Source organism: Monomorium pharaonis, chromosome 4 (genome assembly GCF_013373865.1).
Source record: "Monomorium pharaonis isolate MP-MQ-018 chromosome 4, ASM1337386v2, whole genome shotgun sequence".
In the NCBI taxonomy this organism is placed as follows: domain Eukaryota; kingdom Metazoa; phylum Arthropoda; class Insecta; order Hymenoptera; family Formicidae; genus Monomorium; species Monomorium pharaonis.
This window is the reverse complement of record NC_050470.1, coordinates 30794939-30811396: the sequence shown is the minus strand read 5'-3', so window position 1 is coordinate 30811396 and position 16458 is coordinate 30794939. Positions and strand designations below refer to the sequence as shown.

Here is a 16458-nt window from a genome sequence, read left to right as displayed (position 1 = left end):
TGTTCTTTAATTTTAAAGTACTGAAATCGCTTCAAGATTATTATATTAAACATTTTCGTAATTCTTAAATTAAAAACTTAATAAATTTCTACTTGTAAATTTTAAATTTTACATAAATGTTTGTTTGCCTACTTACATTTCGTCAAAATATCCAATCGCTATAAGAAAGCTCTATTTAAAGATTTATTGATGTTTGCAATTAAGAAAATATCAGCTACAGATTGAGTAAAATATTCATAGATAACATACATTAATTTCAAGATATCGCGAATGTATTTAAGTACTTGATATCAGTTTATTGACGCGAATGAAAATTCCCGCGACGATGTAAACGATGTTCGAGCACACGCCAATACTCTTCACACGAGCGGTTAATACTTAGTTTGCTTGAAAATTGCAAGTGAGTATTGCTTCGTCGGATATCACTATCTATACTTACGATGAGTAACGCATCCGTCTTTGGAACCGCGCGATGCATAGCCGCGAATGCATACGACGCAAAGATGAAGGCAAGCTATTGGTCCGTTTCTTAGCCAACAGGATGCTGGGAGTCTTGCTCCGCCCGTTCGTAGAACCGCCTAACTATTTCCTCACAACAGAATGTGTCGCAAAAACACAATTTTTTCCTTGAACAAAATTCTCTTGTGCCAATTTTATTCAAATTTGAAACACATTATTGTTGATATACTGCAAAAGAAAACCATCAAATATAATAAAATATTAAACCTATTATTCAATTGCTAGCATATCGGTTTAAGACTGTGCTACCAACCTTAGTTGGTAACGTTTTTCTTCAAATTTTATTTTCAACATATTATCCAAAAGAAAATATTTAACTAAATGCCCATCCAATTTCATAAGAAAAATTTAGAAACATCATATTTTAAAATATATAAATATGTATATTTCAAAATATATATTAATAAAGACAAAACAAAATTCATGTTAATCTCCAAATCTCAGGAGGCAAATAGAAGGATTAAACAAAAATTTAATGATAGGATAATACATCCTTTGAAAAACTCAACGTGATTCTTAGAATCAGTTATATCATCGAACAATGAGTTAACAGAAATGAGAGGAGACAGTTGATAGAACATATTTCAGTCTCTCTGGTAAGATCTAAAGAACCATCAAAAGTAACTAAAGTACAAAAGGAAATGAAACTAATGTAGAGGCCTATGTTATTAGGCTTATTATCTTTGCTTAAAAGATCCGATAGAATCAGATGACAATTAATATTCCCAAATATACGATTGCATTATCCAGATTTTAATAAAAATTCGTTTTCTTATCAAATAAAAAATTATCATATACATTTTACCTTTCTAAATTAATTACGATATAAATATAATTTCCTGTAAAGGCTAGAAATAATTTTCTGGCGTAGTTATCGCTGCACGTGTAGATCCCCGTACGTTTAACGATACTCATCAAGCAATCGTCACTTGATACTAAAGAGAACGTCAGTGATCGAAGTGTCAATGTCGGTCGATCGAAGCGAGATGTTTATTCGCCTTCACACGTGACCGAGTGTCGAATGACCAACAGAAAAAGAATTCATGCCTTATCACGGCGCCCTATCCCACGTGCTTCACTTTATCGCGATCCTTGAGACTGGTCTCAAAGGGATGGAACTTTCGAGAGGTCATAAAAAAAAAATTATATTCGTAAAACACAAGAGTTCACCGTAATCTCCATCAAAAGAGAGAGAGAGAGAGAGAGAGAGAGAGAGAGAGAGAGAGAGAGAGAGAGAGAGAGAGAGAGGAGGGGGAGAGAGGAGGGAGAGAGATTCCGTTAACAGAAAAATAAAAATATACTAAAAAACGTGTCCAGATAAATGAACTTCGATAGGATTTGCGATAATTGACATGGTAGACCGTGTAAGAAATCAATCAGCTGAGAAAACTGTCCTACATTTTGCTATATTTTATAAATAATATTCTAGGTAATAAACATTTCATAATTTTGGGTTTAAGATCAATTAAATGACATTTATAAACGACATTTATAAATTAAAAATATTGATTATTAACAAAGTTATTATACAAAATCTAAATGTGGCCATATTATCACTTTCTTCTCTAAAGATAAAGCATTTTCTCGTGCTCAATCGCAACAATAATAGATATTTATTTTTTTTTAATATTATGCAGTTTCTGTTCTTTTTGCATCGCGTTGCTCGAGAAAGAAATCAGAGAACAAGTAAACCTATTTAATGTATAATTCATTTGATATCAATTAAATTAAATATTAGAAAAACGGTGACCGAGGATGTTAGACCACACGGTGGATGCTGTATACCACGAATTCTCAGGAGAAGTTTGTTTGCCTTAGAGCAAACGAGCCGACGAAAGAGGAGCAGCGCGGCCATCTTGTCTCTGTCTTCGTACTTCCTCTCTGCAAGCACGAGTGCTGGTTCTTCTCCACGCGATCTGCGTCATCCATTCGTTTTCTTGGCTCGTTTGCTCTAATTAAGACAACGAATATCGACGTTGTACAAAGTTCTTCAAATTTTTTAGAACTTAGAAACAATGGAAAACCTGTTCGACATAAAAAGAATTCCTAGCAAATTACTTCAGTGCAATTTAATTCGGTACGTAAATCTTTATCAATAGCGAAATAAAGAATTATATTTTTTTTTACCTTTATATTTTTATATTTTATGTTTAGTATTAAAGAAATTTTTTCAACTTATTTAAAAATCTGTTTCTCCTTTCTAATAACTTTTACAAAAAAACATTAGTTGCATCAGAAATGATGTTAAAGCAGTTCGCATCAGTAACTTGAAATGTTTTATTATTATAATGATTGAATACAAAAATCAATAATTGTTAATGCTCCTCAAATGACATTTAATTTGATAATCAGTGACCGTATATACGATAGTTATTGGTAATGCTCTTTAGTTTTAATAATAATCATTTTTTTATCAGTAATTGATAAAATTGTTTCAATATACTAAAAGTTATTTATTTATATTATCAATTATCTGTTAATTAAGTCTGTGCAGTTTTTATCGTCTTTTTTAAATTTTTTCTGAAAGAAAGAAAACCTAATCTTTCAGAAATGTAAAAATAATTAATTGTCATTCTTTATCAATTTTAATTCTAAAAACTGTCATTAAATAAAACTTGAATCTTGTGTATATTGTTTTATCACATGATACAATTTAAAAGATTATTAAAAAACAAATCCCGAACTCAAAACTTGAATATGACTATTAGCAAATTTTTTACTTATTACATTTAAAGGGACACTGAAGCAAAACAAAATACTCACAGAAACAATATACACGTTGTCATTGTATACGTTTATATTTAAATACTCTTAAGCGAACATGCGCTAGAATCAATGGAGGGTGCTTATGCTAGTAATGGGTCTCGTGTGTTAAGGGTTGAAAGTCAAGTGTTTTGGTCCTCGTGACGATCGCTCCTCTCTCTGCCTCCTCCAAAAACCGAAGAGCAACCCTCGTGGCACGCCTGTTTACCGTTTTACTACTTTCGAGCCCTCCCGTGACATTTTCTGCGACAGCCTGAAGTGCCTCTCCACGAGAAAGTAATTAGCTTCCGTCGTAAAAACCGGAGAAAAGTGGGAAGATGCGTGGCACATCTCGGGTGACAATTAAATATTTGTACACAATATTCGAGAACTGCTGAGTTTAACGCTACAGGAAATTCGAACGTAACTCCAACTTGTTACTCCACTCTTTCGTTATTCACAACTAATTTCGTCGATTGTGATCAATGTAACGAAACAATATGTTAGTGGTACTCTGGCAGGATCTCGACGAACGGTTGCAGTCGGGCGGCGGCTCGGTAGACAATCGAGCAACCTTATTGCAAGGGTCGTCAATGCTTTATTTAAGATAAAAGCGGCTCACAAAGCCGGGACCACCCCAGACAAATCCGTGTCGGTGCACGTGTGCTCGTAGGAAAACCGCAGACCGGAACCAGATATTACGGTCAGAGCGGCTTCCGCACGTTTATACGTAGATGGCAGGGCGGTCCTTTTAATTACCTTGACTTTGTTTTCCGAAAGCAATTATAAGCCTGTCATTTTTTTCTTATCGGGATGTCTAAAAAAATTTACTGCGAGAAAATGTTCCTTCAAACGAAAAGAAGAGCGAACTATTCTGCCATTCGTGTAATTCTACAGTGATAATTCTTTTTCTCAAGAATAACTAAGAAAAACGAAAACTGACAAAGATTACACAATTTAATTATAAACTATGCAAAGTGTATTAATATAATTAATAAACTTTGCTAGTTGGATCATAAAATTTGTTATTCTTGTTAATTATGAGGACTGGCAACAATAAGATTGAACCTCACATTCTTTTCTAAAAATCATCTGTAATACAGAGTCTGTATCATCATAACTTTGTTATAGTGTATGTTTTTATTTGTGTCTATTATAATTTGTCACACACATGCTTGGAGAAAAGATGAACAGGCCACACAACAGGGGCAAACTAATGCGAACAATATTAGCGAATTTCGAGTTTTAAGCGACAAGACATGCGGTAAGTCGAAACCGTCAACAGGTGCATCTATGAACGGCCTACGGAGCCGACACGCGTATCGGATGCGCGCTAAAAGACGAGAGGAGAGAGTTCGTGTGGGTAAGGCGCGCAGCGGCCACGATCGACGCCGACGGTATAAAATTACGGTATCGTGTAAACAGAGGATCTCGTCGGCGCGTCTGATGGCGGCCTGGGTGGCCGTCGGGTCCCGGAGCTTCACGTGTTCCTCGCAAACCCCGGAGGCTGCAACGGAGAGCGAGAGAGCGAACAAGCGAGTACGTCCACGACAATAGAGCTCCGACAAACGAGATTCGAGCAAACGGTTGTATTTATAGTGTCCGCGTCGTCTTTTCCAATGCTTTTTCCGCCGCCGATTTTCTCGCGTATTTTCATCAAGAAACGCTCCTAACTGCGCCCCGTTACCGCGGCTCTCGTCGAGCCTTGAAGCGACGGCGCTCGTCGTGTTTGTTATCCTCGCGTTTATTGTATCACTTCGCTTGGAAAATCGGAGCAAGGATCGCGAAGGAAAATTTAGCGATTCATTTATATAGATTTTTATTGGAATAACTTTGTAAATTAAACAATTAGCTACTTGAAAATCTTGCATTTCTGCTTTCTAAATATAAAGTTGGCATCTTTATATTTTAAAAAATGTTATTAATTTAACTAAATTTTTCAACTTGATTACATTTTTTTCTCAGTATATGAATAAGCGACAGTCTGTAACCATCGATAATGCGATTAAAAAGTGAAAACTGAAAATCGCTGCATCGGGGTAACGTATACGATCACCTACGGCGCGATCCCGCGGTTTCGATAGAAATCCGCGTACCTAGAAGAAGAAACCCTGCGCTTTCCGAAATAACCAGCATGGCCAGATAAACGTGTCTTATTTTGAGAGCTAGCCTTCCCACTCTTTCTCGCTCCCTCTCAACATGTTCCACCTACGGACCCCGTGATCTTACGCAAAAGAAACACTATCCAGATACACGGCGTGCGCCGAGGACGGGCCGCAGAAATCGAAAGAAATTACAGCGCTCGCAAGAAAAGCGGAGCGAATGAGTGGAAATTTATGGCACCGCGCCGTTGCAGATTGATCTGCTTTTTATTCGCGTTCAGTGACACACTTTCCAAAAAAAAAGAAAGAAAAGAAACAATGATAGAAAATGCAGCAACTTTTTTAATCATTTACAAAACATTTACGTTCTCAGTTTCGCTTAATGGAAATTAAATCGATTTAAAGTCCTCATTTGTCTATTGCAATTTAATTCCTAACTAACAAGGGAACCTCGCGAACTAGAAAATTCAGATTTTAATAAAACTTGGCATAAATGTAGAAGGGGTAAATACATGAATTTAGAATTTTTTAGTTGGTGCCCAAAAACAGATTGAAAGGGTAAAACCACCCTTCAAAGTTGAAACGATTTTTGCGGTTTTTCGATTGCAAAAAATATCAAATTTTTACAATACACAGAATGTTGCAAAAATTAATTTCTGCAATAGGCTGACAATTGCAGAAAATATCGAATTTTTACAATACACAGAGCATTGTAAAAATTATTTTCTGCAATAGGCTGACAATTGCAGAAAATATCGAATTTTTACAATACATAGAGTGTTGTAAAAAATAATTAATGCAATAGGCTGACAATTGCAGAAAATATCGAATTTTTACAATACACAGAGTGTTGCAGAAAATATCGAATTTTTACAATACACAGAGGATTGTAAAAAATAATTTTTGCAATAGGCTGACAATTGCAGAAAATATCGAATTTTTACAATACACAGAGCATTGTAAAAATTATTTTCTGCAATAGGCTGACAATTGCAGAAAATATCGAATTTTTACAATACACAGAGTGTTGCAGAAAATATCGAATTTTTACAATACACAGAGGATTGTAAAAAATAATTTTTGCAATAGGCTGACAATTGCAGAAAATATCGAATTTTTACAATACACAGAGTGTTGTAAAAAATAATTTTCGCAATAGGCTGACAATTGCAGAAAATATCGAATTTTTACAATACACAGAGCATTGTAAAAATTATTTTCTGCAATAGGCTGACAATTGCAGAAAATATCGAATTTTTACAATACACAGAGCATTGTAAAAATTATTTTCTGCAATAGGCTGACAATTGCAGAAAATATCGAATTTTTACAATACACAGAGCATTGTAAAAATTATTTTCTGCAACAGGCTGACCATTGCGGAAAATAATTATTAAATTTTTACAATACACAGAGCATTGTAAAAATTATTTTCTGCAACAGGCTGACCATTGCGGAAAATAATTATTGAATTTTTACAATACACAGAGCATTGTAAAAATTAATTTTTGCAATAGGCTGACAATTGCAAAAAATATCGAATTTTTACAATTATCTACGCTATTCATTTTTCGAAAAAAAAATTATTAAAAAAAAATTTTTTTTAATAAATAGCATAGTTAAATAAAGGTATTTATACTGTAAATTTTCGTATGAAACATTTTTTTATATTTTGTTTAATTTACGACATATATAAAAAAACCGCAAAAATCGTCTCAACTTTGACGGGTGGTTTCACCCCTTCAAACCATTTTTAAACACCAACTAAAAATTTCTAAATTCATGTATTCACCCCCTCTACATTTATGCCAAGTTTCATTAAAATCTGAATTTTCGAGTTCGCGAGGTTCCCTTGTAAGAAAAATTAATGTAATTTAAAAGATAAGCATCGTGATAATATTTTTCCCGCGCGCTCTAAATGCGGGAAAACCATTCTATAATAATTTATCAACTGTGTTTGTTGCTTTTACCAAGTGATTTATGAGATTAAATCGTATCTCGCGACGTACCCTAAAAATGCGCCCGAGATTTTTCACTATTCGTGGCCGCACCCCCATAGAGTTTGGCTGTTTACGCAACGTGTATACCCCACTTAATCCCATGTTTTACTGTTTAGATCTTGACTACCGTAGGGGGTTGTTCCGACACGATCTGTCTGACGCTCCCGTCCCGGGTCTTCATACTTTTTCTCCTATGGCATCTCTCTTTTTTTCTGTCATCGACGCAAAGATCCTCATGGATGCGTTCAAGACGAAAGATATTTTTGCTGCTTGAGATAATTATTCTGATGAAAACAAAGAGGAATTAGTTCACGGAACAGCATATTCTCATTGATGATTGTCTTTTTAGTTCATTCGGGACGTGTTAAATTGTAAAACATTTTAGTTAATGCAGAATTACATCTAAAGCAGCACCCAACTTAGCTGATATAGCAATTAGAAATTTATTTTATTAATATTAAACAAGGGGAAAATATATACAAATAAAATAAAATTCATAAAATTGACATATAAATACTTTTTTAAATAATTTTGATATATAAATAATTTTTCCAATAATTTTTTAAATATATTAGTTAATTATACCAAATCTCACGCAATTACACAATGAACTTATGAGAATATAATAACTGTAATTGATTACTTTTAAACAAACAGCGTGCAAGTTTGAGATGAAAAATTATCGCTTCCCTCGTGCATGATCCAAATGGAACTTGGAGCGTTACAGCTGCGGCCATCTTGCCGCCTCGGGGACTTAACAGCCTCGTTAAACATTAACGACCGTTTGTTCGAAGACTCGAGGCTACCGGAATAGAACGAGAAGCCGCGAATGCAACACGACTTTTACTCCGCGTATCATTGATTCGCAATTCAGTTTTCCGCGTTCCAATACTCATTGTTACCCACGCTCGATTCGTTACGGTCACCAAAGACCAAACCTGAAGTTCAACTTAATAAAAAAATAATAAAAAAGTGTCTCAATTTATTTTCAGTCACTCATGCTTAGTAAAAGATGGATTAGCTCGAAAAAAATTTAATTTGAAAAAAAAAAAAAAAAAAAAAACAATTAAGAGTTAATTTTTAACTCGAGTATTAAATTGTATTTCTAGTAGCTTTTTTTATTCAGTACAAAAATTGAATTACTATTAAACTTAGAGTAGAATTCCGTTGATGAAGATAAATATCGTTTGAAGTGGATAATTAACTAGCGAGTATCGCGTCTATAAGATCACTTACAGAACAATAGTTTCCGCGCGTCGTGCACCACCTTCCGGGAACCATGTTCGCGATGAACCGGAAGATATAAATCTCAACTCTTTCTCCCACCCTCAAATGTTCGCGGCGAGTCGAGGATCTCAAGACCGATTCTCTTGCACGAGACATGCTTCGCTTTCACGCAACGCACGGACAATTCTTTCCCATCAGCGCGATGTTTACAGGACGGAGTATCGTTACGAGCTATCGGACGTGAACCATCTGTCTGAGACGTTCAGCGAAGAAAGAGACCGATACCAAAAAAGTATCTCTCTTCGTCTTCCATTGCGCACTCGCATTTTGCCTGGCGCTCCTCTGTATGTGTTTTCGATTACGTCCTTATCCTTCGACATGTTTTAATATTGATGATATGGAAGTGATAAAATGTTTACAGAGAGGAACACACACGAATATCAATCTAACGCAGAAATTGCAAAAGTACAAGAAAAACATTTTTCTTACTTAAAAAAAAATTTTTTTATGTTTAGGACCATGTGTCACTTAATTAATATTGTACGCCTGACTAAACATCTAATTAAAAATTCTTTTAACTTATTTAAAGTTGAATAATTTTAAAAATCACAAAACGCGCGCACGATTATTAGAGCTTGAAAGGTACTAACGACTAAAGAAAAAGACCTTACGTAAAATGTTTACGCTTGTAAACTTTATATATTGAAACTCTATCATCTTCAAAATGTAAATTAAAAATTAATAATTAATAAAAACTAATAATATATTTTTTAAGTTCCTATTATATTTTTAAAAAATATAAAAAACACAATATTCTATAATAATATCATTATATCATATCGATAAAATTATAAGCATTTAAAAGAAGTGCTTTCCCATCGAAATCTGGGAATTTCCCAGCATGAAACTTTTACCATTGCAGTTGAGAGCCGAATACCTCTCGGCTCAAACGTCCGACTGTTTTATCAATCGCGCGACTCTACTTTCAGTTATCTCATTGTTAACACATTTATACATGTATTTGTTTTAAAAACCTTTTGTTCGTTGAATCAATCAGTTTTATTTATAAATAAGTAAATTTATTTATAAATAAATTTTTTTTAAGCAATAAATGATTGAGTATGCATCACTACTTTACCAACGCAGCACTGCAACTAATTGCGAATACCTGTCTCTGAGGATTGATTGTTCTTCCAACTTCTTGGTAAACTTACCTATCAGATAAATATATGTTTGCCTTTATTTATATAAGAAAAAAATAAAAATAGACACATGCTTACCTGGTAAATAAGTTTACCAAGAAGTTGAAACAACCAGCCCTGAGAAGAGAACCTGCTCCGGAAAAAGTTAATTCTCCTTTGCATTCTATTTTCTGTTTTACTGTGCATCGATATCTTCCAACATATAAGGAGATACCTGCAGTCAAAATGAAAGAAAATGTGAATTTGCTCGGAGCTGCAGTCAATAAAATAGTTTCGACCTCTCAGTTGATAATACTGTCTCCTATACCTTATATTGCAAACCTCGTATTCTGAGTTTGCCAGCAGATTTACATCCTCTGTAGTTGCTTTATAAATGTATCGCACGAGGTCTCCAAGAAATTATCTCCGATAGATCGTACTTCGTGGGATGCCAAATCTAGAAAACAAATTCTCTCAAAATATATGTATAACCTTTTTATATATACTTAATAATTCTTTAACTTTTAAATTTCCTCATGTTCAATGTTTCATATAAATATAATTTTTTAAAATAATGTTTTCTTTCGTTTAAATATTGATCTTTTATAATTACATTTTCTAATTATCAAATCTATGCCCATCTTCAGCAATTAGATTCGTTAACTTCTAGCTCCATTGGCTTTAATCTTCATATTCCGAAATGCCTTGGATTTTTTATTCCTCATTCTGGCGGCCATCTTGTATTCTGAAAGCTCTCTAGCTATAATATTTGAATTTACTGACACTTGTACGTCTTCTTGCCAGATTTGATCTCAAAGAACGGGCCTGCCAACAAATCATTTAACGATCCATTTAAGAACAATCCATTGAGAAGAAAACGAGAGAGAGAAAGAGAGAGAGGGAGAGAGAGAGAGAGAGAGAGAGAGAGAGAGAGAGAGAGAGAGAGATGCAGCGCCCTATAGTTTGAATCCTTAAACGCTTTAACGCCAGACTAAATAAAAACACCGTGCACCTCGAGCTCCCTATTCCGACAACGACCTGCTCTTGCCGACAGATTTCGTATATTTTCTGAATCAATATTGAATCTTCCGCGTGACCTTGGTATAACAGGTAGCGCGCTTAGTTGCAACGTATCTTCTTCCGATTCATTTTTTTTTTCTCGCCACCGTTTTTGATATTTGGATCCCGCACCAATTCGCATTTTAGAACGCATCTATCTTACTTCCGATTTTATTAAAAAAGCTATGCTATTTTCCTTTCCACCGCAGCACAAATGTAAATTTCAATAGTGATTCGAATGTGACGTAATGAGTGCGATGATATTATCTCAGCATCGAATTTTTTTAAATTGTCGCTCGATCAGCTATCTTAAACAAGCGAGCGCTGCCATTGTCTCGAGGGTATTATAAAATAAGTTCGCGTGCAAATTCGAAAGCGCAAACTTCAAATATACGTAATTACATCTATTTCGAGACTTTGTATCGTACCTTTAAGGATTCATGTATATAAGTCGTATATAAATTTTGAAAAATTTAATGTTTATATGAAAAAAATAATTAACTATATCCCCTCTCCCTATCTCCCAGGGATTTAACATTAGGACTGTGGAAAATTAACTGCCATATAGTTAGCATTAGACACCGTCTAAAATTCTAAAATCCTATTGTAGTCAAAAATTATCGGGGCTATTGTAAAGAATGTTTATCTAAAGCTTGTTCTTTAGTTCTCCTTTCTTTCCTTTTTCTTTTTTCCTACTTAGGATAAGTTCAGTATATCACGGGTAAAAATATCTTATGACAAATAAACAGAAAAAGCTACTGCAACTGAAAATTGAAACCTATTGAAAAGTGAAAGAAGGCATGTCAAAAATCCTTTATACAATAAATCATAATCAAGTCTCTTGGGTCATATTTTCATATGTTCACAAATTCGCCTGTCTCGAAAATTTGAAAAAGATAAAGAACAGATGTGCAATAACCTAGGTAAAAACTTAGAGTCAGATTTCACTGAAGGTATGTCCTACACATTTTTTCTTTTAATCTTGAGTTTGACTGTTTCATAGAAATATATATACATCTAAAAAATTCCCAAAATAAAATGAGTCATCTATTCCTACATTAGAATATCATATAAGAAATTAATATACATAACAGGCCAAGAAAATTTTCGCGAATATTTTTTTCCCTAGCATCAAATTGAACTTAGAAATTAAATTAAAGCCATGTCAATGACTCAAATAATAATTCTCCTTTATCTCAACCTTGATAATCAAGCTGGTCGACGAACCGCAATCGACAAGCAAATTCATCAAACCAAATGGCGTGATCGGAAGTTTTGATAAGCGTCTCGCTTGAAAATAATAGCGTACTGAAATAAATTCTTCGTTCGAGCAGTAATTATAAAATATTGATGAAATGTGTTTAAAGTATTAAACTAATCCGATTTTGAAAGCATAAATATAAAAATTAGTATACATTAACTAATCGTAAGTAATTTTTCTTTATTTCGTAAGTAATCGTAAGTAATTTTTCTTTCATTAATTTACTTCTACTAACAAGAAAGAAAATTAGTTTTCAACATCTACGTTTGATGTTATTCATGTCAATATTAAACTCTCGCCGATACAATCCACGAAAACTATGACTAGAGTCCTCGTGAATGATTCTGAGTCGCTCGTAAAATCTCAATGGTGTTCCTATGTCCCCAGCAATAGTTTTCAATCGTCGAGGACTTGAGGACATCTACTTCGAGTGGCTGAAGTACTCGCACGCGCGAGTAAGGTAATTTCGTGAACGAAAATTATTCTAAAGTGACGCGACTGGACATAAAACTGGATGATAGAATTGATAATAAATGCAGTTAATTTAAATATTCGACTTGAATAAGTATTTTCAAAACAGTGATATCATAATAGCTTACAAAAGAAAATTGTCTGAAAAAACGTTTCATCACGTTGTTATAAATAAACCATCTTTCTTGAGTCAAAATATATACTTACTGCTAAAAATAAATTTGATTTTTACTTTTCATATAGATTGCTCGATATTGATTTTTTATATTATTGGACGTAAATGTGTGTGTGTGTGTCAAAAGATTACTATTTTTTTGTTTCTTAGATCTTTTAATTCTTTGATCTTTAAATTCTTCAGCCTTTAGACCTCTCTTTAGTTTGTAAATTTAGAAAAGCAAAACAGCTCAATACACTTATGCACGAATATAGCATCCCCAAAATTGCGAGAGAATATACATCCCGCGATAAAAATACAGCTTTTCTCCGAACAGTTCTAATTTCCTTAAATAAATTCCTTTAATCTAACGGGGCAGGTTTTAAAGAGAGCGTGAAAATCGATAATTGAAATAAGAGAGATCGAGCAGTGCGAAACCAAAGGATCGAGAGCCAAAGAGCTCGGCACTACGTTCGCTTCCCCACGTGATGCTGCTCGAGGAAGAGGAAGCGCAACCGTCCGAGGGACCATGCGTTGAAAAAAAGCGACGGAAGGCCGAGATACGACATCAAAGGGAAGCGACAACGGATATGCGTAAACCGTGGGCCGCGCGAATGCCGAAAAACCGACAGAGCGCCGCGGTTAGAAGTAGCTAACCTGTGGCGCGCGTTCTCGGGAAAAGCTCATCAAAGAGCTGCGGACGGATAAATGTAACCGGGCCGTTTAGCGCGAATCCCTCGCTAATTTTAATTACCAGCTGATTTACGTCTCGATATGTTCTCGCTCTCGCGTGCGCAAGCCGATGCTTCCCTTCGTCCCCTCCTCGCAACGTTCCGGTTTAACGCTTCTTCTTCTCATTCTCCTTTTTCTTCTTCTTCCTCGCGGCCGTCTTCTTCCTTTTCTCTTCTCCCAGCACGTGGGCGGAATGATGCCTTAAGAGTTCACCTCTTTCTCTATCTCTCTCTCTTTAACGTCTGTGTTAACACCCATGTGATGGAGGAATGATAAATTCATCAAAGACGAGCGGATATGGATTAGCGTGATTTGTCGAGGATAGCGCCGGATAGCGAGAGTTGGTCGCCTGACGTCTTGTTATTACTTATCGAGACTTGCTTTTTTGTGTGCGTTACCCGGTGTCTCAACCCGTCGCATTTGACTGTCACTCGTACAGAAATTTAGGTCGAGGAAAGGGGAAAGAAAAAATGGTGGATTTTTAGAAAAATATTTGAAAGCGATGTTTGTCCAGCCTTATCGCGCTTCGTTATCGTTTATCGCCGTACGAGTCGCGAAGATTCTCGCGCAACGATCGATCGCTGCGCGGGCGCGTCTTATCTCGCTTCCACCCGCTCGAGAAGGACACGTCGGCGTCCTCTCCTCTTCCGCCCACCTCCGTCCGAGCGTAGGGGTATTACCTTCCTAGCTACCTATCTACCCAGCAACCTACCTACACGAACACAAATGCCAGTGGCGGCTGCCTACGTAAGCGTCGGGACGCAATATTCAGTTTGGTTTGATGCCACAGTCCGTCACCCCGCGGAAGTGTTTTTACACAAAACAGAGAAACCCATCTCCCCCGTCATCGTCGTCTTCGACGTCGTCGCCATCGATATTTCCTCTTTCCTGCTTTTCCACCCCGCTCGCGCGCAGGCGATCCCACCCTTCCTTTTCCTTTCCACCTTCCTTCGATCGCACAGCTTCGGGGCTAAGCGGCCAGAAGGGAGAGGTCGCTTTCAAGATGGCCACCGCCTCGTAATCGGCACTCCGGCGAGTGCATTAATCTAATAAGCTTCAACTTTGGAAAGTTCTACTTTACTTTTTAATGACAACTATCCGCCGTATTTTTGCAACACGTGGCATAACGTGACCTATCGCGTACGGTTGTACGCGGCCAACTTATCTTGGATAACGGGGAATGTACTAAATTGTGAACTTTCTTTACATTTCCTTTACATTACCCTTTTTTCCCTTTCACTAAATTTGATTGATAGGCAGCGTTAACAATTTAATTCTGTGCGCGTCATTCGATTGATCGACGTAGAAAAGGATCGGGTGGTCGATGACGGCGAGATCTGACCAACTCGATTATCACAAATTACACGGGGTACTGTATTCCATCGGCTACTGGAAGAAGAATCTATAATATAGTGCCGTAGGTGGTAGACAGCGTGGCACCGAAACTCTCTGTCTCTCCTCGTTTTTTTCCTCTCGGGCGTGGCAATAAGGAAGTGGAATCGTGCTTAAGAAAACACAAAGCCGCCAATACCGGATAGGTCCGACCGACTGCCTGAGAAAACATCGAAATGTTCTTGGAATCCTGATGGAGGAGAGTCATGACGTTGCTGGTGCTCTTATTATTATTCTTATCAATCGCGAAGGATCGAAAAACTGATTAAAAAGCGAATTATTCTCTCAGGAACGTTTAAAGCAAGATCTATGATCGTAATCTATATTTCAATTTATGACCTCTTCTTGCAACAAAGAATCATTTTGCTTCATTTCATTTTAGAAATGAACATCGTACTGCAATAATCGAGGACTTTCTAATCTCTTTTGTTAATAATTTTTAATCATTATCATTAAAATATAGGACGGATATTTATAGGCTGTAATTATGCACAATCATTCAAAATAATAATGAGAAATTAATTCCACGTGCAACGCAATTTTCAAATCTTATTATATCGATAATTTATCGCCGTTTATTGATTTTGTAATGTGATTATTTATCATCGTCATCATCTGTCTCCGTGATTACGAGAGATTGGAACGTGAGAATGATCTCGTGTGAATGGCGGTTTCCGCATCGAGAATTGGAGAAACATGCCTTTCCGCACCGCGCCGTGCCAGACAGCGTGGCACCGATGGTCAAAAAAATTGGACCGACACGTCAGCGATGGGCGGCGACCGACTAATTAACGATCTGACGAAAACCGGCGGCAATTAACATGAGACTCGCTTCCTCTTAGCCTTCAAAAACTTCTAAAACAGGGGAAACAGTTTGTAGAGCTTTCTGAGAGTGTCCGCGTTTGCGAACAAAATGTTTATGATATTGCTTACAAAAGTTAAAAAAACAGTATTTTCGAGTAATCACTTATTAAAATTGTGCACAATGCAATAATAAAAATATTCACTGTACTGATAAAAAATTCATTACAATCGATTCAATAAATTATTTTATTATCAAAATAATTTAGATTTCATGAAAAGATAATTGGAGATATTAAACTAAAATTCATTTATAACAATAAAAAAAATTCGTCAGTATAGCGTAATATACTATTAGTAGTACTTGTTATTCGTTGTATTAATAAATTTCGTTATTAAAACATTTTCTTTAATACATACAAATTCGATTACTGAGTTAAGATATAAACTTTATAAACTAATGAAATAATCCTTCGATATGTCGAATGTATTTAATCATCTTTATAAAAATGTGTAATACACATCTAATAAGTGAGTTTATTATTTCTGTAAACAAACATATTAAAAGAATAAACTTTTTTAGTTTTTTTTATACTACATTAAATTATGATTCAAAAGTGTACAGTATTAACAAACAGTAATTTGTTGTATTAATAGATTCAATTATTAACTTAAAAAATGTAATGTTTATTGTAATATTAATTAAAAGTTATATCAATGAGTTTCAAGACAATGAACGTCATTCATTGATACTACGAAACATTTTTCTCGGTGATACAATAGTATTTCAAGTCTAGTAATGCTGAGTTTTCATATG

The 16458-nt window shown here is 35.4% G+C and overlaps 1 non-coding gene across 5 annotated transcripts in view; it reads right to left on the bottom strand.

Annotated features, from left to right (window-relative positions):
- Positions 1 to 43: 43 nt before the first annotated feature.
- The window catches only part of LOC105838910, a 71633-nt gene continuing 55218 nt past the window's right edge, over positions 44 to 16458 (bottom strand). For 3 of the 5 annotated variants that reach the window (XR_004963056.1, XR_003625423.2, XR_004963059.1), the window contains 3 exons: positions 10385 to 10596; positions 10100 to 10228; positions 9639 to 10006 (listed from right to left, as the gene is read on the bottom strand). This is a non-coding gene — a transcript (uncharacterized LOC105838910). Of the gene's footprint in view, positions 688 to 9638; positions 10007 to 10099; positions 10229 to 10384; positions 10597 to 16458 lie in introns of those variants that run through there. The other 2 variants (XR_004963057.1, XR_004963058.1) reach the window with 2 other exon arrangements.